The sequence below is a fragment of the Chiloscyllium plagiosum genome, unplaced genomic scaffold, assembly GCF_037043375.1.
Source record: "Chiloscyllium plagiosum isolate Xiang-an unplaced genomic scaffold, Cpla_swu_hap1 HiC_scaffold_39, whole genome shotgun sequence".
Classification (NCBI taxonomy): domain Eukaryota; kingdom Metazoa; phylum Chordata; class Chondrichthyes; order Orectolobiformes; family Hemiscylliidae; genus Chiloscyllium; species Chiloscyllium plagiosum.
The window spans coordinates 34,734,179-34,760,324 of NW_028270177.1; positions in this window are offsets into that span (position 1 = coordinate 34,734,179).

The following is a 26,146-nucleotide window of genomic DNA, read 5'->3' on the forward strand; positions in this document are numbered from 1 at the left end:
TGTGCAACAAACATATGAAGGCTGCTGATGACCTAGTAATTGGAAAGGACACTGATTTTCATGAGTTTCTGTATTTTGCTGAGGGAATATTTGTCTGTTCAGATTAAATGCTGTAACTCAGCAGGGGGTGGCCTTGCTGCTTGAGTTAAAAAGTGTGGTGCTGGGAAAGTACAGCAGGTCAGGCAGCATCAGAGGAGCAGGAGAGTCGACAGTTCAGGCACAAGCCCTTCATCAGGAATGAGGGGAGGGAAAAGAGCCTCAAGAAGGGCTAATGCCCGATGCGCTGATTCGCCTGCTCCTCGGAAGCTGCCTGACCTGCTGTGCTTTTCCAGTGCCACACTTTTCGACTCTGACGCTCCAGCATCTGCAGTCCTCAAGTTCTCCTTGCTGCATGGGTGCCTTGTCACCCACAGACTGCAAAGGGCCACCCCCATTTGAAACCCCCACCTGTGAAATTGAACCCTTCCCTTGCTCGGGCCTGCCTGATTGGTCCCTGGGGGAATGCCCATTATGGGGCTCTCATTTGTAATGATTGACTCCTGTAGTCCCGTGAATGGTCAGCACACCTGATGCTCTGCTGAGACTGAATGACAGCCCTTGGATCTGGGATAGCCTGCCTCAGAAAAGTGGACACCACAACGTCGGGTGAGTAAATGTCTAACAACAGAACATCAAGCCTCGAATGCCAGGGCTGGTGGAGTCAGGCCTAGCTTGACTTTCTGGGGTTGGCAAGGTCATAACCTCCATTTAGAAACAGCCCCTTCAGCCCACCATGTCTATGCCGACCAACAAACCCATTTATCTGCTCTTGGTTTATAACCTACTGTGCCCTGGCATTTTAAGTACTCATCCAGATGCTTCTTAAATGTTGAAAGAATATCTGCCTTCACCACCCTCTCAGGAAGTATGTTCCATATACCTCCCATCCTCTGGGTAAAACAAAATTTCTCAAACATCCTCTAAACCACTTGCTCCTTATCATAAACCTATGTCGTCTGCTCTGAGACACTCCTGCCACGCGGAAGAGATTCTGACAATTCCTCCCTCTATGTCTGTTTTAATTCAGTATACCTCAATCAGATTCCCCCCTCAGCTTCCACTGCTCCAATGAAAATAAACCCAGTCTATCCAATCTCTCCTCATAACTGAGACCTTTTATCCCAGACAACATCCTGGTGTATCTCCTCTGCGCTGCCTCCAGGGTAGTGTGGTGACCAGAACTGCACACAGTATTCCATCTATGGCCTAACCAATGTCTTAAAAAGTTATAACAAGGTTCCTTGCTCCTAAATCGTAAAACCCAGCTAAAGGCAAGCATCCCAAATGCCATCTTCACCACCCTTGGGATACTGTGGAGACTGGACGCCTCCTAGCAAAGCGCTACAGGGCACATCTCCGGGACACCCGCACCAATCAACCCCACCGCCCCGTGGCCCAACATTTCAACTCCCCCTTCCACTCTGCCAAGGACATGCAGGTCATGGGGCTCTTCCACCGCCGCTCCCTCACCACCAGACGCCGGAGGAAGAATGCCTCATCTTCCGCCTCAGAACCCTTCAACCCCAGGGCATCAATGTGGACTTCACCAGTTTCCTCAATTCCCCTCCCCCCACCTTACCCAAGTTCCAAACTTCCAGTTCAGCACCGCCCTCATGACCTGTCCCACGTGCCAATCTTCCTTCCCACCTATCCGCTCCACCCTCCTCTCCAACCTATCACCTTTACCCCCACCTCCATCCACCTATTGTACTCTCAGCTACCTTCTCCCAAGCTCCAACCCTCCCGCTTCTCTCTCCACACCCAAGGCACCCAGCCTCATTCCTGATGAAGGGCTACTGCCCGAAACATCGATCTTCCTGCTCCTCGGATACGGCCTGACCTGCTATGCTTTTCCAGCACCACTCTAATCTTAATTCTGATCTCCAGCATCTGCAATCCTCACTTTCGCCTTTTTCACCATCCTGTCTACCTGTGCTGCCACCCTCAGGGATCAGTACACCAAAGTGTCTTTGTTCCTCAGTATTTCCCTAGGGACCTACCATTCATTGTGTACATCCTTCCCTTACTAGATCGCCAAAATGTATCACTTTGCACTTATCAGGATTAAATACCATCTGATATTGCTCAGTCTAATCAATATCAGACTGTAGCCTGAGACCATCCTCCTACTGTCAACAACATTACCAATTTTCACACCATCCACAAATTTACTCATTAAACCTTCCACAATCATACCCATGTCATTAATGTTGATTACAAACAGCAAGGGTCCTGGCACCAAACCCTGTGGTACACCACTGATCACAAGCTTCCAATCACAAAAACAACCCTCTACCATTACCCCTTAGATGCTATTTGTAAACTAATCTCAAAGTTTATCAACTTGCTTTGGAACCTTTGGTTTCTTCCCTTTTGGACTAGCCTTCCATGTAGGTCCTTGTCAAAGGTCTGACTGAAATTTACGTAAATCACATCAACTGCATTACCCTCATCAATGTATTTAGTCACCTTTTCAAAAAACTTCAATTTCAAAAAATTTCAATTAAATTAATCCCTCTAACAAATTCATGTTAACTATCCCTGATCAATTCTTGCCTTTCCAAGTGTGGATTAATCCTGTCCTTCAGAAGTTTTTGCAATAATTTCCCTAACTGGCCTGTAATTCCTGGCCTGTCCCCGCTGCCCTTCTTGAACAAAAGAACCACATCTGGCACTTCACCTGTGGTCAATGAAGTGTTAAAAATCTCCACCAGTTCCCCAGCAATCTCCTCCCTTTCCTCCCAAAACAGCCTGAGATACATCTCATCAGGCTCTGGGGATTTATGCACCTGTATGCCTCCTAAAACACCGAATACTGCTTCCTTATTAATCTTAACGCTTTCTAGAACCTCACCATCCCACTGAAACCACTGACGACCATGTCTTTCTCCTTTCTGAATACAGATGTGATGAATTCATTTAAGACCTCCCACACGCTCATACACAGGTTGCCCCTTTGATAAGTCCCTCTCTTTCCTTTTGCTCTTAATATACTTATTAAAAGCCTTGGGGATTTCCCATCTGCTGAAGATATTTGCCCTCTTAATTTCTGTTTCCAGCACACCCCCTAATTCTTTACACTCTGAAGGGCCTCCCTTGTTTTTTTATGCACTGTATCTAAAATATGCTTCCTTCTTTTTCTTTATCCTACTCTCGATATCCCTTGACACCCAGGGTTCCCTGGACTTGTTGCCTTTGCCCTTCACTCTTAGAGGAACACCGGGGCCCTGAAAAAAACACCGGGGCTCTCACTATATTCCAAAATGTAGACTTACTTGCAAGTAGTTGCTCCCAGTCTCTGTTTGCCAGATCCTGTCTAAAGGTATTGAAATTGGCCTTTCCCCACTTTAGACACCTATCCCTTTCCAATAGGGACTTTGAAACTTACAGAGTTATGCTCACTATCCACAAAATGCTCACACACTGATGCTTCAACTACTTGACCCGCTTAATTCCCTAGGATTGGGTCTAACACTACTCCATCTCTAGTCAGATTATCTACGTACAGAAGATCTCCTGGATGCACTTCAAAAATTCCAGCCAATCTAATCCTTTCACACTAAGCTAATCCCAGTTAATATTAACAAAGTTGAAATCCCCTACCCTGTTTCTCTCACATCTTTTTGTGATTTGCTGACATATCTGCTCCTCTCTCTCTCTCTTACTGTGACAAGGCCTGTAGTATAATCCCAGCAAGGTAATTACCCCTCTTTCATTTCCACGCTCTTCCCAGATGGCCTCATTTGAAAACCGTTCTGGAACATCCTCCCTATTCCTGCAGTGATGGTTTTCTTTATCGATAATGCATATCCCCACCTTTATCACATAACTTGCGCCCCCCCCACAATTGTGCCTGAAACTTTTATACCCTGGATTGTTGAGCTGGCCTTCCTTCAACCATGTATCCGTAATTGCAACAATATCATATTCTCGTGCGCTGATCAATGCTCCAAGTTCATCCACCTGACTAGTTAGGCTCCTTGCAACAGCTTTTCAAGTCTTCCAAAGCCTCAACCTGCTCTTGACTCAAAGCCCAGATTAATTAGTGATTCCCCATGGGCCTTGGAGGGGCAATCACATCCCTCTCCCTCCAAGTGATGCCCACAGTCCCAGGCCCGCCACTTTCTGAATCTGGATGAGAGGTGTGTAATAAGGCAGTGCAAGTCTCTTCCCTGAAGACCATCGAGGAGCCACCGCCGGGGGCTCATCTCCAGTGGCAAACTCCATCTGAGTTGCTGCCCTCTCTGTCTCCACCTCCGAGTCCAGGTCTACCTAGTCCTCAGGACTGGCCCTCCAGCTTTTCGTGGGTGGAGTGTCCTGTCTGCAGGATGCTGATAGTGGTGTGTCCATCAAAACAGTCACCTCTGTGCAGGGAGCTGACAGAGGTGCCAGTGTGTTTCATTGTGTTTTGCTCCCTGGCTTAAACCACGTCTGATACCAGTCCCATTTTCTTTAAAGCATAACCCCTAGTATCCATGGAGAGCCATCACTGAGATTCCTCACGTGGGCAGTATAAATCCCAGTTTAAAATCTCTGCCTTCCTATATCCTCTTCCCTTGGCTTCTTGTTTTAATTCAAGTTTGGGAAAGTCAGGCTAAGGCTAGGCTGAAGGCATCAGCACATCAGTTGTTCCGCCGGGGTTAGTCCCAGCGTCACATGCATCGGCATTGTCCTATCATTGAAGGGGAAAAGTGCAAGTTCCAAGGATCCTGTTGGTTGTTTTGTCATTGTCCTTTTGAATAGCTGGAACACGCACTCAGTCAGAGCAGGTGGTACGGTGCCGTGCAGGTGTGCCTTATCCTGGCTATCTCCATCAAGGTCTACTACTGGGAAATGGGTCCCGTTGTCTGTTACCAGGTCCTCTGGTACACCTTGTGCACTAAAGGATTGGTGGGGATTGTCTTTGCTGTTGTAAGAGATAGTAGAGGCCATTCAGTGATGTTGATTCATTTTGAATGGGTGGCAGTAAGGATTAAGAACATAACTGACCCTGTGAAATCTGCATGTGCCCACACCTGAGGTCTCCCCACCCATTCCCACGGGTACGCTGAGGCCTTCTCATTATATTGGTAAGTTTGGCATAGCTTGACCAGGGTTTCAATATCCATCTCTCTGCCAGGCCACCAAAGCTCCTTGTGAGCATTTTCATTTTAGAAGTTCCTGAGTGACCGTTGTGTAATTCTCAAAGTGTTGGTCACTAGCCTGGGCAAGGAAAAGCAAACTTATGCTCTCCACAAGATAATGCCACTTTCTACGCTCATCTCCCGATACTTTGAGATATCAGGTTCTGTGAGATATTCTTGCAGTCCACCATTTAGAATGATATGATGTAGCTTTGCCAATGTAGGGTCCTTTTGGGTCCAAGCCTAGATTTGCTTGGCAGAAACTGGTAGAGTGGATAACGCGTGGAGCTGAAAAAAACACAGCCGATCAAGCAGCTTCAGAGGAGAAGGGCCTTCTGCCCTTCCTGCTTCCACACACTGAAGGGGATGGGTGACAGTGACAGAGTGCTGCCAGCCTCAATATCAATGGCAGCAGGAAGCCACAACACAGGTTCTAGAACTTATTGGTCCTCCAGGATGGGATGTCTGCAGTGTACGTCCTTCAGAAAACCCAGACCAGCCCATGAGTCCCCTTGTTTCCAATTCTGGGTGGGGTGGCTATTTGTTTGACCCCATATTTTCCACTGGAGATCTTGGGGTTCAATTGCTAGGATATCTGAAACATCGACTCCCCTCCTCCTCTGATGCTGCTTGACCTGCTATGCTTTTCTCAGCTCCACTCCTCATCCACTCTGACTCTCCAGCATCTGCAGTCCTCACTATCTCCAAGATACTGGTAGAGTCCATGAAGCTCAAAGTCATGATGACTTCATTAATCATCAGAGATGAAGGGAGGCTGGTGGGTAGCAGCTCAGGGGATCCACATCGGTTACATAGCTCCTTGAATGATGTTCCAAGGTACATTCACAGGCAGCTCCGAGCAGTGTCCATTGGTGGATCGGAGCTGATGCAAAGGGAGTAATCACCTTGTCTTCCTGAAGATGTTCAGGAGATGTTTGTGATCAGTTATCGTGGGGAAATACCAACCGTAGACATAATGGGAGCTTCATCACCGTGATTATCATGGTCAAAGCCTTCTTTCTCAATCTGGACATACTTCCTATCTGCTTCCACCTTGGTTTGTGATGCATACGCAATTCTGTCCCATCATCCCAATGGTACAATAATACTGCCCCCTTACCCATTATGGGAGACATTGCAGGTTACAGTAAATGGGTTCAGGGGTTCATAATGACCTAATGTATTTGGGGATAGGAATTGTTGTTTAACATTTGCCACAATCATTTCTGATTTGTTTTGTAGCAGAACATGGAGGGGCGCATTAGGGTCACCAGGTTAGGTGTGAATTTCCCCAGTAATTTATGAGATTGAGAAAACACTTCAACTCCACTGTGTTCCTTGGAGTCTGAACCCTTTTTATGGCCTTCACCCTCTCTTCGACTAAGTGTAATCTGTCATGTTCAACACTGCATCTGAGGGACACTACCTTGTTTACCAGAAACACACACCTTTCCCTTTTTAGCCTGATGTCAGTCATTGAAAAATGCTGCAAAACCTCCTCCTAAGTCTCCAAATGTTCCTTTGTAGCAGCTCCTGAGCTTACTGCGTCATCCAGATAGACTGCCAGTCTGAGCACCCCCGGGAGGATATTCTCTATCAGTCTTTGAAAGATGGAACAAGCTGAAGACACCCCAAAAGGCAAGCATGTGACCGGTCGGACGTTTTCCGGTTCGGCTGGTTTCAGTATTCCCCCCCATGAGGGTTTTTCTTTTGTGAGTATTCATAATGATGTCCTTCCTGGGTGACACCCCACACTCCAGTTAGAGATGGGCGTGGCTCATATTCAGTTGGTAAAATATGTGACCTGCGGCCAGCTTTCCACACAGGTTTTCTATGTGTGGTATCAGGCTGTGTGTCTAAGTGGCAAGCTCTGATGGCTATCACCTTATACTCCCCACGGAGGCGGACTGGGTTGTCAGGTTTTAAAACTGGGACTACTGGCCTGGCCCATTCAACAAATTGTATGATGCCAAGTTCCTCTAGACATTCCAATTTAGCCTCTACATTGGCACCTCGGGTATAGGGAACTGGCTGTGCCTTGAGGTATTTGGGTAGGGCCTCTAAGTGGACATGGGTCTTGGCCCTTTCCGTTTTTATCTTCCTGATGCCCTTGTGGAAAACTTTGGGATACTTCCCAATGGATCGTCAGTGCCCATTTTAAAATTTGATGCCAATCCAGGCAGATTGTCGGTAGTTAGTCACTTCCCTGACCTCGGAGTGGTCTGGAATGACCAGCAGTGATTCAGGACATTCGTTGGTGGGCTCCTGAGGGAGGCCCTTGTGCCCTTCCTGCTTCCACACACTGAGGGGGATGGGTGACAGTGGCACAGTGCTGCTGACATGAAGCCTACCTTAGCCAGCCTCAATATCAATGGCAGCAGGAGGCCACAACACAGGTTCCAGAACTTATTGGACCTCCAGGATGGGATGTCTGCAGTGTATTTCCTTCAGAAAACCCAGACCAGCCCATGAGTCACCTTGTTTCCAATTCCGGGCAGGGTGGCTATCTTTTTGACTCCATATTTTCCATTGGAGATCTTGGGGTTCAAGTGCCAGGCCACTTGTTTCACCTGGCATTCTGTCTAGGGGGAGTGAGTGCTCCTTTAATTTGTGAACGTGTACGCTTTTCTGGTCAGGCCAAGGCAAACGCACTTCTTTGACCAAGTGTACACGAACATCACCTCCATCGATGAAGGCCAGTGTGTTATCTTCATGGCGGGGGTGGGATTTTAACTCCACCCTCAAGGACAGGGAGCATGGTGGTGTCCAATCTGGTTTGGCACTGGGGAGGGAATTGGTCAAGTCCTTTGACCTGGTGGACGTCTAGCGAAATTTCCATCCTGACTCCATCACCTTCTCCTTTGTCGGGCCTGGGATCAGAGCAGGGAATTGACTGCCCATCTGTTTCATGGATATACTTCTCCTGAATTCCAGTGGCTACCATTTAGCCGGTGCCATGCACGGAGCACCACCTGGTTGGGCGGAGATCACCCTGTTCGGCCTTTCCTGCATTTCTCGCAGAGGAGATTGTCTGGAGAGGCTGTGCTCAGGCCAGGATCAACAGGGCCAAATGTTCCTGAGTCCTGGTTGGTTTATGGCTAGTAGGTTCTTTGCCGGAGAAGTTACGGAGCACCACCATCTCCTCTATCGAGGAGTCTACCTTAGCCCAGCTGAGGAATTCTGGTCGGCAAATTGGCAAGAGTTGGAGGTCAAAGCCTCGGCTCACCTAGGCCACTGGACAGGACTGCTCCGAGTGCAATCGTACTGAACTGAGCGCTGGTTATAAACCAACTGGTGGCCTCCATGCTGTGGTACTCTATGGTCTCTTTGACCCCTCCACTGGTTTTGTCACAAAAATCCCGAGGATGTTGGTTGATCTTGTCTGAAACAAAAAAGTGAGAGCTATGAGCTGGGTACTGGTCTGGGAGCTGGGTAGTAAGACCTGGTCTGGGAACTGGGTGGTAAGGCCTGGGCTGAGAGCTGGGTAAGAGAGACCTGGGCTGGGGACTGGATGGAAGGGACCTAAGCTGGGAGCTGGGGCTCTGGGCAGGGAGCTAGGTGGTAAGGGCTAGGCTGGGGGTTGGGGCTCTGGGCTGGGAGCTTGGTCATAAGGCCTGGATGGGAGCTGGGTGGTAAGGCCTAGGGTGGGATCTGGGTGGTAATCTATTTTGGCATTAGTCAGAGGGAAATGGGTCTGATGGGTTGCTCTTCGGAGGGTCGGGTTGGACTGGTTGGGCCGAAGGGCTTGTTTCCACACTGTCGGGAATCTAATCTAAGGCCTGGGGTGGGATCTGGATGGTTAGGCCTGGGGTGGGAGTTGGGACCCTTGGCTGGGGGCTGGGTGGTAATGCCTGGGATGGGAGCTCGACCCCTCGGCAGGGGCATGAGTGCTGGGTGGTAAAGCCTGTGTGGGAGCTGGGTGATAAGGCCTGGGCTGGGAGCTGGGGCCCTGGGTTGGGGGCTGGGAGCTGGGGCCCTGGGCTGTGTATTGCTGCAGGAGTTGGCCAGCAGAGCGGCGGTGGATGCCCAGCTCGTGGTCGATGTCATCTATCACCTGAAAATGGCTGTGCTGGGACCTGACGTTGTGCACTAGTTGGAGGATACTCAGGTGTGTGCTGGAAACCCCTCTGTGTATACCCTGTCCGAATGGAATTTCACATTTTGCATGCCTGGACTCACCTGAGCATAGGTGGTAGGGATCCTGGGTAGAGGGTGTTACATGCAGCAGCAGTCCCTTATAACCGCAGATTGTGGTTATTCACAGACTCCCAGACCAACTGTTCACTTTGCAGCACTGTGGAGTCTGTGGACCATGTGTATATTGGTTGTGGGTGATTTATACTCCTTTTTAGTCACTTCAGAAACCTTCTGTTATATTTTTGGTTTTCTGTTATGTTTTGGGCCCCCGGTGCAGAGGGGTACAGATAGGTCAGAGGATCTCCTGGTGAGTCTGCTCCCGGGCCTGACCAGGCTGGTTATAAACAGCGGGTCTTGGAGGGGGTCATTATGGCCGACTGCCTGTCCCTCTTCAGCGGTTACGTTCGAGCCCGGGTATCCCTGAAGAAGGAGCTCGTATTGTCTACCATCCCTCTCAATTCCTTTAGGGAGAGGTGGTCACCCCGGGGGATAGATTGCTTTATTTTCCCCGCCAACTCCATTTGAATTTAGCCCCTCCCCTCCCTCACCTTAAATGGTTTGCATTGTCGCCTTTACAGGATTTGATTGTAAATGTCCAATTGGCTACTCAAGTGATTGACTGGTAGCTGTTAATTGATGAAAAATACCATGAGTGAGGTGGTGACTGGAAAAAAAATGTTAATTTATGTACAAGCACACGTATGTAAAAGAATAAAGCAGATGTCTGTCCCGGGCTGGGACTAGCGTATAGCGGCGCTATTTTGGTGTTTAACAATAAACAATGTTCTTTCCCAGTCAGGTTTCCTGGGTTTTTACAGTGTCTTTGTCATATTGAAATATAAACAAGTTTCGTCAGCACCATTACACCAAATATTATGTGAATGACTGAAGAAAATTCACCATTCCTTAACATCAATAAATGCATTTCTGGAGTGAGTGACCAGCATTGTAAGATCAATCTGTACTCCTTCCTTATGAAACCATTGAATTCATAGATTCTGTACAAGAATTGGGTCTCAAGACTGGGACAGTCAAAACAATGAGTTGGGCTCTGCAAACTAAACCTCTTTGAATGCCAGTGAAATATGGACCCACTCGGCCACCTGCTCAGTTCCCAGCCACTCCAGACATTTTCCTGGGATCACTGTCCAGCTACTCTTCACACAGTCCTGTAATTCCTCCCAGAGTGATTCTACATCCCTTCCAATCCAATCAAATCATCATATTCTGTGACTCTTTATTTCCTAGACCTACACTGCCCTCATTGATGAGGCAATTCTCGTTTCTTCAACGATGCTGTTCAATACTTTCAAAAGGTGATCTTCAGTGGTGTTGCTAAGGGCATCAGATACTTGATGAGCTATGCACATTGGGTGGAATTTAAACCAGTTACACTGGCAGTATACACTGACATTTCAGTCTTTGAAAGCATGCATCAATAAACATTTTCAACCCAGCTTTTTATTCTTTTCCCCTTGTGCTCCTTTAATCGGGAGGTGCTGGGATAGTGGTATTGTCACTGACCCAGTAATCTCGGTGGAATACGTTTCTAGATTCTCCTCCTCTTGTGAGTTATTTAATGGTCCACCACTGTTCACATTTCGATGCAATGGGGGCTATCAGTTTCTGACCGCGGAGCTTTGACCTACTCTGTTTGTAGCAGAATTGCGTAGCTTTGTCTAACACTTGCTGTTTCCGCTGTTTAGGACATAAGTAGTTTCCCTGGGGTGGGGGAATCCAGAACTAGAGGGCATAGGTTTAGGGTGAGAGGGGAAAGATATAAAAAAATTCTAAGGGCAACTTTTTCACGCAGAGGGTGGTACATGTGTGGAATGAGCTGCCAGAGGAGGTGGTGGAGGCTGGTAAAATTGCAACATTTAAAAGGCATCAGGATGGGTATATGAATAGGAAACATTTGGAGGGATGTGGGCCAGGTGCTGACAGGTGGGACTAGATTGGCATGGACGAGTTAGACTGAAGGGCCTGTTTCAGTGCTGTACATGTTTATGGCTCTATGACTCTAGTCCCATGTTGTAGCTTCATCAGATTGCCCCCTCAGTTTTAAGTGTGCCTGCTGCTGCTCCTGGCATGCTCTCCTGCACTGTCCATTAGCCCCATGATGATACATGGTTTGATGGTCATGGGACAATGGGGAATGTGCTGGGTTGTGACATCGCAGATTGTGTTGAAATACAATTCTGCTGGATGGATGATGCACGGCACCTCATGGCACCCAGTTTTGAGTTGACAGATCTGTTGAAAGGCTGTGCCACGCAACATATAGGACGGGGCCACTTGACCTTGTTCCCCCATTCAATCACGTCATGGCTGATCCGATTTCCCCACGTTCCTGCCCGCTCCTGATAAACTTTCACCTCCTTGTTTATCAAGGATACTTCTATCTTAAAAACATTCAAGGATGCTCCTTCCATTGTGTTCGGTGGGAAAGAGTTTCAAAGACTCACAGCCCTCTGTGAGAAAGACAAGTCTCTGTATTAAATGGCTGATCTCTTGTTCTGAAACTGTGAATGATGCTGCAGCCTGGTTCTTTTAATCGGTTCACTTTAACCCTCGACATTATTGTCAGCACCCGATATTCCTCATTAAAAGGGACCCCATGCCTAAGCTAGGATAGTCCTGTCTCCTGAAGTTTGAAATTGCACTTGGTCTGTTTGGGCTTGGAAATTGCCCCCTCTTCTGTCAGATGTGGCTGGAGGATTGGAGGGGGTTGCAGACTGAGCATGATGATCTCAAAATCTAATGGCCGAACTTGTGGCCAATACCACAGCACCAAGATGAACTGAACTGACTCTCTGTTCAGTTTGATTCAGGTATGGCTCACTTTGCCATCAGTCCTCAACTTGACTCGATAACTTTCTATCTGTACGTAACCATTGTGCACACAAAATGGTTTTACTGTTCAACCCCTTCTTCAGGGATTTAAAATGGAAGAAGACAAAACATACCCTCTCCCTTTTTTTTTATCTAAACAGGCACAAACAGGGATATTTTGGTGTCAGACACACAGTTAATTAGATGGGGTATGCTCATGGCAAAAGAGCACGAAATAAGGTTTGTCTACCAATAACGCATCGATTTGTCTTGGAGATCAGGGGTCCACTAACAATTCGCACCAGCATACAGAGCGAGACAAGTCCAGCATCATGGGTGTTATTTGCAATTATGCCAATGGCTCTAGGCCACCATCTTGGATGCCTGGGAACAGACGATCCACAATCTGATTTAAAGCTTCTGTTGGGAAATTTCCTACAATACTTGTTAACTGTTTCCATTGGACATTGTTTTGTGTTTGGAGCTCAACTCCCTGTAAGAAGTATGCAGACCTGATTTGTGCTCTAGGGTGGCATGGTGGGTCAGTGGTTAGCACTACTTCCTCATAGAACCAGTGACCTGGGTTCAATTCCACCCTCAGGTGTCTCCGTGGGTTTCCTCTGGGTGCACTGCTTTCCTCCCACAGTCCAAAGATGTGTAGGTTAGGTGGATTGGGCATGCTAAATTGCCCATTGTGTCCAGAGATGTGTAGGCTAGGTGGATTAACCATGGGAAATGAGGGGTTACAGGGATAGGATAGGGGGTTGGGTCAGGCTGGGATGGTCTTCGGAGGGTTGGTGCAGACTTGATGGGTCGAATGGTCCACTTCCACACTGTAGGGACTCTATGTGAATGATCCACAAATTGAAATTAAGTGACTCCAGACTGAATGCTTCAACAATCATGATAAAAATCAGGATAATTGAGTTTAAGGACCGTGAGGTTTTGCTACAGCTCTACAAGTCCTTGGTGAGACCACACTTGGAATATTGTGTCCAGTTCTGGTCGCCCTACTATAGGAAATATACAGAGGCTTTGGAGAGGGTGCAAAGAAGGTTTACCAGGATGCTGCCTGGAGCGGAGGGCTTGCCTTATGAAGAGAGGTTGACTAAGCTCGGACTTTTCTCTCTGGAGAAAGGATGAAGAGAGGTGACCTGATCAAGATATACAAGATAATGAGAGGCATGGATAGAGTCAATAGCCAGAGACTTTTCCCCAGGGCAGGATTGGCTGGTACGAGGGGCCATAGTTTGAAGATATTAGGAGAAAGTTATAGAGGGATGCCAGAGGAAGGTTTTCTACACAGAGAATTGTGAATGCATGGAATGCGTTGCCAGCAGTGATGGTGGAGGCAGAGTCATTAGGGACATTTAAGCGACTGCTGGACATGCACATGGATAACAGTGAATTGATTGGTGCGTAGGTTAGGTTATTATACTTTACATTAGGATTAATCCTTGGCACAACATTGTGGGCCTGTTCTGTGCTGTACATTTCTATGTTCTACGTTCTAAAATCAATCAAAAGGAAACTTTGTGAGGGCTGGAGAATGGAAGCCAGGGTGGTTTGCGGGTTGGTGGGGAGGCATGCAGTTGGGGGGAGTGTCGGCAGGAAAACAGCAAAAGTGCATTGTTTTCAGAAAGGAAGCATCCAGCATTCACTTCAGACTCCCTTAATGAGGCAGCAGATGTGCGCCTGGAAATGGAAAGCCCCTGGATAAATAAGGACAATACTTCCAACTCCAGATCAAAATCATCTTCCTACAGCTGGATTAACAAACTTCCTGATATTTATAATGTTTAAGTAGCTCATTAGCTGCTTGAGAAGTTGTCAACGGATCATTATTGCCAGTTGATTCTTTTTTCAATCCTGTTTACAAAGAAAAATAAACTTTCCTTTTCTTTCCTTCCCTGGTCCCCCAAGGCAATTCAGTTTCTTGCTGTCTTGGTGAGCTGACTGCTCCAGCTTTATTCAACAAAGGAGGCCAAACTTTCCCAGCGATATCTCTGAGCCACCCAAAACAGAGCAAAACCAAACTGCTCTTTGCTTCACTCAGCTGTCTTATTGTGACCAGTTGGTTTTTTAAAAAAAAAATTCATTGAAGTTTAGGCACTTCCTCTCAGAAGGATGTGATGGGATGCATTACAACTGGCTATTGGTACCATATCTTGTGTTCAAATAAAACATTTGCTCACAACCAACAGCGTGAACTGGTTTTCAACTTTTTATTCATCCAGTCAAAAGTCGTAATTTACTCCAACCAAGTAAACACGGAATCCATGTCGCTGGTCATTTGATAGGAGAAAGTGAGATAGAAATGGAGAGGTCTGGGAAGGGGAGGGAGGAGTCTGAGACAGTCCAGAAGAAGGGCTCATGCCCAAAACGTCGATTCTCCTGCTCCTTGAATGTTGCCTGACCTGCTGCGCTTTTCCAGCAACACATTTTCAGCTCTGATCATTTGATGCCCAACATTGTAAGTCCATATGGGAAACAGTATGCAAATGATACATGGACTCGCCCCACTATGTCTTCATCTTTACATCAACGTAAGTTCTTCCTGTACAGAATGGGTATCAGAAAACTTACTGCTTCCTAAGTCTCAAGTTACTCATTCACTGCAACCGAAAATGTTATTTCTGAAATAAATCTATTTAATGCATATTTAAATCGATACCAACCACTTTCACTATCTCTCTTGGGAGTCTTATCCATAGATTAACCATATCCTCACTGAAATATTGCCCTAAAATTCAACTGCTGACATTGAAAGGTGGAGGTGAAAAGTGGATCTCAAGTCTGACCTGTTAGCGGTATTGCCTTGGCAATTTTCCTAAAAGCAACCTCCTCATTGACCACAAACAAAAACAGAAATTGCTGGAAAAGCTCTGTCAGAACTGAAGAAGGGTCACTGGAGCTGAAACATTAATGCTGATTTCTCTCCACAGATGCTGCCAGACCTGCTGAGCCATTCCTGCAATTTTTGTTTGTGTTTCTGATTGACAGTATCTGCAGTTTTATTTATTCTTCCTCTTTGACCACAAGAGGCGCTCTGCTCAATTGGGGATGGTGGACCTGATTCTAACAGGTCAATCGCAAGACTGGGCATCTCTGAAATATCAGCAGCGGCATCGGTGGCGATAAGTGCTGCTGAGATAGGCAGCTGGCCTCAAATCTCCAACTGGTAAGACCAAAAAGAAAACCAATTCAGTGGGTTGAGAGTTTTAACAGAAGTCCCAGTGGGCAGGTTGGTGGGGAGACAGGACTGCTTTCCATGCAGGATCCTCCCACCCTGGGTCACTGACCTTCATTGGATTGGCAACTTCCCTAAGCAGCAGGGTGTGACACAATGTCAGCAAGTAGTCATCGGCTCCATGAATGGCCTTTACTCAAGAAAGTAATTTTGCCTATCTCCTGGGAGAGCTGAAAATATGTTGCTGGAAAAGCGCAGCAGGTCAGGCAGCATCCAAGGAGCAGGAGAATCGACGTTTCGGGCATGAGCCCTTCTTCAGGCCCGAAACGTCGATTCTCCTGCTCCTTGGATGCTGCCTGACCTGCTGCGCTTTTCCAGCAACACATTTTCAGCTCTGATCTCCAGCATCTGCAGTCCTCACTTTCTCCTATCTCCTGGGAGAGGGCAACTAAACCATGTTGCAGCCCATGGTTATTGGTTGGGTGCGTGGGAAGAGCTGGAATAATTAGACAAAATAAACACACATAGAAAATAGGGGCAGGAATAGGCCATTCCAGCCTGCTCCATCATTCAGTGTGATCAGGGTTAATTTCAGTGACCTTTCCTGCTTACATCCCAAGCCCTTTGATCATTTTAGACCTAAGAACTATATCTAATTCCTTCTTGGAAACATTCAATATTTTGGTCTCAACTGCCTCCAGTGGTAGAGAATTCCACAGGTTTGCCATTCTCTGGGTGAAGAAACGTCTCCTCAGCACAGTCCAAAATGACCTACCCAATATTCCTAGGCTGTGACCTCTGGACCTGGACTCCCCGATCATCAGGAACAGCTTTCTTGTGTTGATCACGTGTAGTCCTGTTAGGATTTTATAGGTTTTCATGAGACTCCCCCCACCCCCTCATTCGTCCCAACTCCAGATCCTCTTTATATGTCTGCCCTGCCATTCCAGGAATGGTCCGGGTAATATCTACTGCATTCCCTCTATGACAAGAAAACCCTTCCTAAGATAAGGAGATGAAAACTGCACATAATACTCCAGGTGTGGCCCCACCAAGGCTCTGCACAATTGGAGCCAACTGTCCCTGCTCCGAAACTTGAGTTCTTTCAATATGAAGGCCAACATACCATTTGCTTTCATCGCTGCCTACTGCAATGCTGACTTTCACCAACTGATGAATGAGGACACCCATGTCTTGTTGCCCCTCCCTTTTTCTCAAGCTATCGCTGCCATATAATAACCCGCCTTCCTGTTCTTTCTACCAAAGCAGGTAATCTCACATTTCCATACATTGCACTGTATCATCGCACTCACTCAGCTTGTCCGAATCACATTGAAACATCTCTGCATCCTCCTCACCCTCCCACCTAGCTCTGGTGTCACCTCCAAACATGGAGGTGTTACACTTTGCTTCCTAAACTAGAATAATAATACATATTGTGAATAGCTGGGTTCCTGGTACTGAAGCCTGTGGCACACCACGAGTCACTGATTGCCACTCAGAAAAAGACACATTTGTTCAACGTGGATTCCTGTCTGCAAGTGGGCTCTAATCATGTCAGTACTCTATCCCCAACACCAGTGCTTTAATTTTACGTACTAATCTCTTATGAGGAACCTTATTAATTACCTTCTGAAACTCCAATAAAGTACATCCACTGGGCTCCACTTTCCAATCTACTAATTACATTCTTGAAAAATTCTAATAAATTTATAAAGCATGGTTTCCTTACATAAATCCAGTTAGGCCACCTTTGGAATATTGCATGCAATTCAGGTCTGCTTCCTATCAGAACGATGTTGTGAAACTTGAAAGGGTTCAGAAAAGATTTATAAGGATGCTGCCAGGGTGAGAGTGTTTGCACGAGAGGAAGACGTAGTATTCTTTCAATATGAAGAAGGAGGAGCAGAGTGCAATGATCACAAACCTGCTGATGGTATTAAATTCGGTTGGATGATATGTCGTACTGAGGTTGTAACAAATTTGTAAGGGTGATATAGATAGGTTATGTGAGTAGGCAAAAATACAGTTTATCACCTCTTCCCGGTCTGTCTCACTGCGATGGTGTCTGTACGTCACTATTCCCGGTCTGTCTCACTGCGATGGTGTCTAGCGGTCACCCTTCCCGGTCGGTCTCACTGCGATGGTGCCTGTCAGTCACCCTTCCCAGTCTGTCTCACTGCGATGGTGTCTATCGGTCACCCTTCCCGGCCTGTCTCACTGCGATGGTGTCTATCGGGCACCCTTCCCGGCCTGTCTCACTGCGATGGTGTCTATCGGTCACCTTTCCCGGCCTGTCTCACTGCGATGGTGTCTATAGGTCACTGTTCCTCTGTCTCTCTGCGATGGTGTCTATCGATCTCCCTTCCCAGTCCTTCTCACAGTGATGGTGCCTATAGGTGAACCTTCGTGATCTATCTCACTGCGATGGCGTCTGTAGGTGACCCTTCCCAGTCTGTCTCACTGCGATGGTGTCTGTCGGTCACCTTTCCCGGCCTGTCTCACTGCGATGGTGTCTGTCGGTGCGTCACTCTTCCCGGTCAGTCTCACTGTGATAGAGTCTATAGGTCACCCTTCCTGGTTTGTCTCACTGCGATGGTGTCTGTACGTCCCCCTTCCCGATCAGTCTCACTGCGATGGAGTCTATCGGTCACCCTACCCGGTCTGTCTTACTGTGATGGTGTCTGAAGGTCACCCTTGCCGTTCTGTCTCACTGCGATGGCGCCTGTCGGTCATCCTTCCCGGTCTGTCTCGCTGCGATGGTGTCTATCGGTCACCGTTCCCGGTCTGTCTCTCAGCCATTGTGTCCATTGATCGACCTTCCCAGTCTTTCTCACTGCGATAGTTGATCCTTCCCGGTCTCTTTCACTGCGATGGTGTCTGTCGGTCACCTTTCCCGGCCTGTCTCACTGCGATGGTGTCGGTGCGTCACTCCTCTCGGTCTGTCACACTGCGATGGTGTCTATTGGTCACTCTTCCCGGCCTGTCTCATTGCAATGGAGTCTGTCGGTCACACATCCCGGTCTGTCTCACTGTGATGGTGTCTATTGATCGACCTTCCCAGTCTGTCTCACTGCGATGGTGTCTGTAGGTGACCCTTCACGGTCTGTCTCACTGCGATGGTGTCGGTAGGTCACCCTTCCCGGTCTGTCTCACTGTGATGGTGTCTCTAGGTCACCCGTCCCGGTGTGTCTCACTGCGATGGTGTCTATCGATCACCCTTCCCAGTCTGTCTCACTGCGATGGTGTCTATCGGTCACCCTTCCCGGTTTGTCTCACTGCGATGATATCCGTAGGTCACCCTTCCCACTCAGTCTCACCACGATGGTGTCTGTAGTTCATCCTCCCCGGTCTCTTTCACTGCGATGGTGTCTGTCGGTCACCTTTCCCGGCCTGTCTCACTGCGATGGTGTCGGTGCGTCACTCTTCCCGGTCTGTCACACTGCGATGGTGTCTATCGGTCACCCTTCCCGGCCTGTCTCACTGCGATGGTGTCTGTCGGTCACCTTTCCCGGTCTGTCTCACTGCAATGGAGTCTGTCGGTCACACATCCCGATCTGTCTCACTCCAATGGTGTCTGTAGGTCACCCTTCCCGGTTGTCTCACTGCGATGGTGTCTGTGGGTCACTCTTCCCGGTCTGTCACACTGCGATGGTGTCTATCGGTCACCCTTCCCGGCCTGTCTCACTGCGATGGTGTCTGTCGGTCACCTTTCCCGGTCTGTCTCACTGCAATGGAGTCTGTCGGTCACACATCCCGATCTGTCTCACTGCGATGGTGTCTGTAGGTCACCCTTCCCGGTCTGTCTCACTGCGATGGTGTCTATCGGTCACCCTTCCCGGTCTGTCTCACTGCGATGGTGTCTGTAGGTCACCCTTCCCGGTCTGTCTCATTGCGATGGTGTCTGTAGGTCACCCTTCCTGGTCTGTCTCGCTGTGATGGTGTCTATCAGTCACCGTTTCCGGTCTGTCTCTCAGCCATGGTGTCTATCGATCGACCTTCCCAGTCTGTCGCACTGCGATGGTGTCTGTAGGTCACCCTTCCCAGTCTGTCTCACTGCGATGGTGTCTGTAGGTCAAACTTCCCGGTCTGTCTCAATGCGATGGAGTCTGTCGGTCACCCTTCCCGGTCTGTCTCGCTGCGATGGTGTCTATTGGTCACCCTTCCCGGCCTGTCTCACTGTGGTGGTGTCAGTAGGTTACCCTTCCCCATCTGTCTCACTGCGATGGTGTCTATCGGCCACCCTTTCCGGTCTGTCTCTCAGCCATGGTGTCTATCGATCGACCTTGCCAGTCTGTCTCACTGCGATGGTGTCTATCGGTCACCTTTCCCGGTCTGTCTCTCTGCGATGGAGTCTGCAGGTCACCCTTCCCGGCCTGTCTCACTGCAATGGAGTCTGTCGGTCACCCTTCCCGGTGTGTCTCACTGCGATGGTGTCTATAGGTCACCGTTCCAGGTCTGTCTCACTCCAATGGTGTCTGTAGGTCACCCTTCCCGGTTTGTCTCACTGCGATGGTGTCTGTGGGTCACCCTTCCCGGTCTGTCTCACTGCAATGGAGTCTGTCGGTCACCCTTCCCGGTCTGTCTCACTGCAATGGTGACTGTACGTCACCCTTCGCGGTCTGTCTCACTGCGATGGTGTCTGTAGTTCACCCTTCCCGGTCTGTCTCACTGCGATGGTGACTGTACGTCACACTTCCCAGTCTGTCTCACTGCAATGGTCTGTAGTTCATCCTTCCCGGTCTGTCTCACTGCGATGGTGTCTATCGGCCACCCTTTCGGGTCTGTCTCTCAGCCATGGTGTCTATCGATCGACCTTGCCAGTCTGTCTCTCTGCAATGGAGTCTGTCGGTCACCCTTCCCGGTGTGTCTCACTGCGATGGTGTCTGTGGGTCACCCTTGCCGGTCTGTCTCACTGCAATGGAGTCTGTCGGTCACCCTTCCCGGTGTGTCTCACTGCGATGGTGTCTATAGGTCACCGTTCCAGGTCTGTCTCACTCCAATGGTGTCTGTAGGTCACCCTTCCCGGTTGTCTCACTGCGATGGTGTCTGTGGGTCACCCTTCCCGGTCTGTCTCACTGCAATGGAGTCTGTCGGTCACCCTTCCCGGTCTGTCTCACTGCGATGGAGTCTATCGGTCACCTTTCCCGGTCTGCCTTACTGTGACTGTGTCTGTCGGTCACTCTTCCCGGTCTGTCTCGCTGCGATGGTGTCTATCGGTCACCTTTCCCGGTCTGTCTCACTGCGATGGTGTCTATCGGTCACCTTTCCCGGTCTGCCTTACTGTGACTGTGTCTGTCGGTCACTCTTCCCGGTCTGTCTCGCTGCGATGGTGTCTATAGGTCACCCTTCCCGGTCTGTCTGACTGCGATGGTATCTATCGATCTACCTTTCCAGTCTGTCTCACTGCGATGGTGTCTGTCAGTCATCCTTCCCGGTCTGTCTCACTGCGATGGTGTCTGTCGGTCACCCTGCCCGGTCTGTCTCGCTGCGATGGTGTCTATAGGTTACCCTTCCCGGTCTGTCTGACTGCGATGGTATCTATCGATCTACCTTTCCAGTCTGTCTCACTGCGATGGTGTCTGTCAGTCATCCTTCCCGGTCTGTCTCACTGCAATGGTGACTGTACGTCACTCTTCCCGGTCTGTCTCACTGCGATGGTGTCTATCGGCCACCCTTTCCGGTCTGTCTCTCAGCCATGGTGTCTATCGATCGACCTTGCCAGTCTGTCTCTCTGCAATGGAGTCTGTCGGTCACCCTTCCCGGTGTGTCTCACTGCGATGGTGTCTGTGGGTCACCCTTGCCGGTCTGTCTCACTGCAATGGAGTCTGTCGGTCACCCTTCCCGGTGTGTCTCACTGCGATGGTGTCTATAGGTCACCGTTCCAGGTCTGTCTCACTCCAATGGTGTCTGTAGGTCACCCTTCCCGGTTGTCTCACTGCGATGGTGTCTGTGGGTCACCCTTCCCGGTCTGTCTCACTGCAATGGAGTCTGTCGGTCACCCTTCCCGGTCTGTCTCACTGCGATGGAGTCTATCGGTCACCTTTCCCGGTCTGCCTTACTGTGACTGTGTCTGTCGGTCACTCTTCCCGGTCTGTCTCGCTGCGATGGTGTCTATCGGTCACCTTTCCCGGTCTGTCTCACTGCGATGGTGTCTATCGGTCACCTTTCCCGGTCTGTCTCTCTGCGATGGAGTCTGTAGGTCACCCTTCCCGGCCTGTCTCACTGCAATGGAGTCTGTCGGTCACCCTTCCCGGTGTGTCTCACTGCGATGGTGTCTATAGGTCACCGTTCCAGGTCTGTCTCACTCCAATGGTGTCTGTAGGTCACCCTTCCCGGTTTGTCTCACTGCGATGGTGTCTGTGGGTCACCCTTCCCGGTCTGTCTCACTGCAATGGAGTCTGTTGGTCACCCTTCCCGGTCTGTCTCACTGCGATGGTGTCTATCGATCACCCTTCCCGGTCTGTCTCACTGCAATGGTGACTGTCGGTCACCCTTCCCGGTCTGTCTCACTGCAATGGTGACTGTACGTCACTCTTCCCGGTCTGTCTCACTGCGATGGTGTCTATCGGCCACCCTTTCGGGTCTGTCTCTCAGCCATGGTGTCTATCGATCGACCTTGCCAGTCTGTCTCACTGCGATGGTGTCTATCGGTCACCTTTCCCGGTCTGTCTCTCTGCGATGGAGTCTGTAGGTCACCCTTCCCGGCCTGTCTCACTGCAATGGAGTCTGTCGGTCACCCTTCCCGGTGTGTCTCACTGCGATCGTGTCTATAGGTCACCGTTCCAGGTCTGTCTCACTCCAATGGTGTCTGTAGGTCACCCTTGCCGGTCTGTCTCTCTGCGATGGAGTCTGTAGGTCACCCTTCCCGGTCTGTCTCAGTGCGATGCTGTCTATCGGTCACCCTTCCTGGTCTCTCTCACCGTGATGGTGTCTGTACGTCACCCTTCCCGGCCTGTCTCACTGCGATGATGACTGTAGGTTACCCTTCCCCACCTGTCTCACTGCGATGGTGACTGTACGTCACTCTTCCCGGTCTGTCTCACTGCGATGGTGTCTATCGGCCACCCTTTCCGGTCTGTCTCTCAGCCATGGTGTCTATCGATCGACCTTCCCGGTCTGTCTCACTGCGATGGAGTCTGTAGATCACCCTTCCCGGTCTGTCTCACTGCAATGATGTTTGTAGATCACCCTTCCCGGTCTGTCTCTCTGCGATGGTGTCTGTAGATCACCCTTCCCGGTCTGTCTCACTGCAATGATGTCTGTAGATCACCCTTCCCGGTCTGTCTCTCTGCGATGGTGTCTGTACTTCACTCTTCCCGGTCTGTCTCTCTGCAATGGTGTCTATCGGTCACCCTTCCTGGTCTGTCTCACAGCGATGGTGTCTGTACGTCACCCTTCCCGGCCTGTCTCACTGCGATGGTGACTGTAGGTCACCTTTCCCGGTCTGTCTCTCTGCGATGCTCTCTGTAGGTCACGCTTCCCGGTGTGTCTCATTGCGATGGTGTCTATCGATCACCCTTTCCAGTCTGTCTCACTGCGATGGAGTCTATCGGTCACCTTTCCCGGTCTGCCTTACTGTGACTGTGTCTGTCGGTCACTCTTCCCGGTCTGTCTCGCTGCGATGGTGTCTATCGGTCACCTTTCCCGGTCTGTCTCACTGCGATGGTGTCTATCGGTCACCTTTCCCGGTCTGCCTTACTGTGACTGTGTCTGTCGGTCACTCTTCCCGGTCTGTCTCGCTGCGATGGTGTCTATAGGTCACCCTTCCCGGTCTGTCTGACTGCGATGGTATCTATCGATCTACCTTTCCAGTCTGTCTCACTGCGATGGTGTCTGTCAGTCATCCTTCCCGGTCTGTCTCACTGCGATGGTGTCTGTCGGTCACCCTTCCCGGTCTGTCTCGCTGCGATGGTGTCTATAGGTTACCCTTCCCGGTCTGTCTGACTGCGATGGTATCTATCGATCTACCTTTCCAGTCTGTCTCACTGCGATGGTGTCTGTCAGTCATCCTTCCCGGTCTGTCTCACTGCAATGGTGACTGTACGTCACTCTTCCCGGTCTGTCTCACTGCGATGGTGTCTATCGGCCACCCTTTCCGGTCTGTCTCTCAGCCATGGAGTCTGTGGGTCACCCTTCCCGGTCTGTCTCTCTGCGATGGTGTCTGTAGATCACCCTTCCCGGTCTGTCTCACTGCAATGATGTCTGTAGATCACCCTTCCCGGTCTGTCTCTCTGCGATGGTGTCTGTACTTCACTCTTCCCGGTCTGTCTCTCTGCAATGGTGTCTATCGGTCACCCTTCCTGGTCTGTCTCACAGCGATGGTGTCTGTACGTCACCCTTCCCGGCCTGTCTCACTGCGATGGTGACTGTAGGTCACCTTTCCCGGTCTGTCTCTCTGCGATGCTCTCTGTAGGTCACGCTTCCCGGTGTGTCTCATTGCGATGGTGTCTATCGATCACCCTTTCCAGTCTGTCTCACTGCGATGGAGTCTATCGGTCACCTTTCCCGGTCTGCCTTACTGTGACTGTGTCTGTCGGTCACTCTTCCCGGTCTGTCTCGCTGCGATGGTGTCTATCGGTCACCTTTCCCGGTCTGTCTCACTGCGATGGTGTCTATCGGTCACCTTTCCCGGTCTGCCTTACTGTGACTGTGTCTGTCGGTCACTCTTCCCGGTCTGTCTCGCTGCGATGGTGTCTATAGGTCACCCTTCCCGGTCTGTCTGACTGCGATGGTATCTATCGATCTACCTTTCCAGTCTGTCTCACTGCGATGGTGTCTGTCAGTCATCCTTCCCGGTCTGTCTCACTGCGATGGTGTCTGTCGGTCACCCTTCCCGGTCTGTCTCGCTGCGATGGTGTCTATAGGTTACCCTTCCCGGTCTGTCTGACTGCGATGGTATCTATCGATCTACCTTTCCAGTCTGTCTCACTGCGATGGTGTCTGTCAGTCATCCTTCCCGGTCTGTCTCACTGCAATGGTGACTGTACGTCACTCTTCCCGGTCTGTCTCACTGCGATGGTGTCTATCGGCCACCCTTTCCGGTCTGTCTCTCAGCCATGGAGTCTGTGGGTCACCCTTCCCGGCCTGTATCACTGCAATGGAGTCTGTCGGTCACCCTTCCCGGTGTGTCTCACTGCGATGGTGTCTATAGGTCACCGTTCCAGGTCTGTCTCACTCCAATGGTGTCTGTAGGTCACCCTTCCCGGTTTGTCTCACTGCGATGGTGTCTGTGGGTCACCCTTCCCGGTCTGTCTCACTGCAATGGAGTCTGTCGGTCACCCTTCCCGGTCTGTCTCACTGCGATGGTGTCTATCGATCACCCTTCCCGGTCTGTCTCACTGCAATGGTGACTGTCGGTCACCCTTCCCGGTCTGTCTCACTGCAATGGTGACTGTACGTCACTCTTCCCGGTCTGTCTCACTGCAATGGTGACTGTACGTCACTCTTCCCGGTCTGTCTCACTGCGATGGTGTCTATCGGCCACCCTTTCCGGTCTGTCTCTCAGCCATGGTGTCTATCGATCGACCTTGCCAGTCTGTCTCACTGCGATGGTGTCTATCGGTCACCTTTCCCGGTCTGTCTCTCTGCGATGGAGTCTGTAGGTCACCCTTCCCGGCCTGTCTCACTGCAATGGAGTCTGTCGGTCACCCTTCCCGGTGTGTCTCACTGCGATCGTGTCTATAGGTCACCGTTCCAGGTCTGTCTCACTCCAATGGTGTCTGTAGGTCACCCTTGCCGGTCTGTCTCTCTGCGATGGAGTCTGTAGGTCACCCTTCCCGGTCTGTCTCAGTGCGATGCTGTCTATCGGTCACCCTTCCTGGTCTGTCTCACCGTGATGGTTTCTGTACGTCACCCTTCCCGGCCTGTCTCACTGCGATGATGACTGTAGGTTACCCTTCCCCACCTGTCTCACTGCGATGGTGACTGTACGTCACTCTTCCCGGTCTGTCTCACTGCGATGGTGTCTATCGGCCACCCTTTCCGGTCTGTCTCTCAGCCATGGTGTCTATCGATCGACCTTCCCGGTCTGTCTCACTGCGATGGAGTCTGTAGATCACCCTTCCCGGTCTGTCTCTCTGCGATGGTGTCTGTACTTCACTCTTCCCGGTCTGTCTCTCTGCAATGGTGTCTATCGGTCACCCTTCCTGGTCTGTCTCACCGCGATGGTGTCTGTACGTCACCCTTCCCGGCCTGTCTCACTGCAATGGTGTCTATCGGTCACCCTTCCTGGTCTGTCTCACCGCGATGGTGTCTGTACGTCACCCTTCCCGGCCTGTCTCACTGCGATGGTGACTGTAGGTCACCTTTCCCGGTCTGTCTCTCTGCGATGCTCTCTGTAGGTCACGCTTCCCGGTGTGTCTCATTGCGATGGTGTCTATCGATCACCCTTTCCAGTCTGTCTCACTGCGATGGAGTCTATCGCTCACCCTTCCTGGTCTGTCTTACTGTGATGATGTCTATCGGTCACCCTTGCCATTCTGTCTCACTGCGATGGTGTCTGTCGGTCACACTTCCTGCTCTGTCTCACTGCAATGGTGTCTATCGATCTACCTTCGCAGTCTTTCTCACTGCGATGGTGTCTGGAGGTCACCCTTCCCGCTCTGTCTCACTGCGATGGTGTCTGTAGGTCACCCTTCCCGTTCTGTCTCACTGCGATGATGTCTGGAGGTCACCCTTCCCGGTCTGTCTCACTGTGATGGTGTCTGTAGGTCACCCTTCCCGTTCTGTCTCACTGCGATGGTGTCTGTCGGTCACCCTTCCCGGTCTGACTTACTGTGATGGTGTCTGTAGGTCAGCCTTGCCATTCTGTCTCATTGCGATG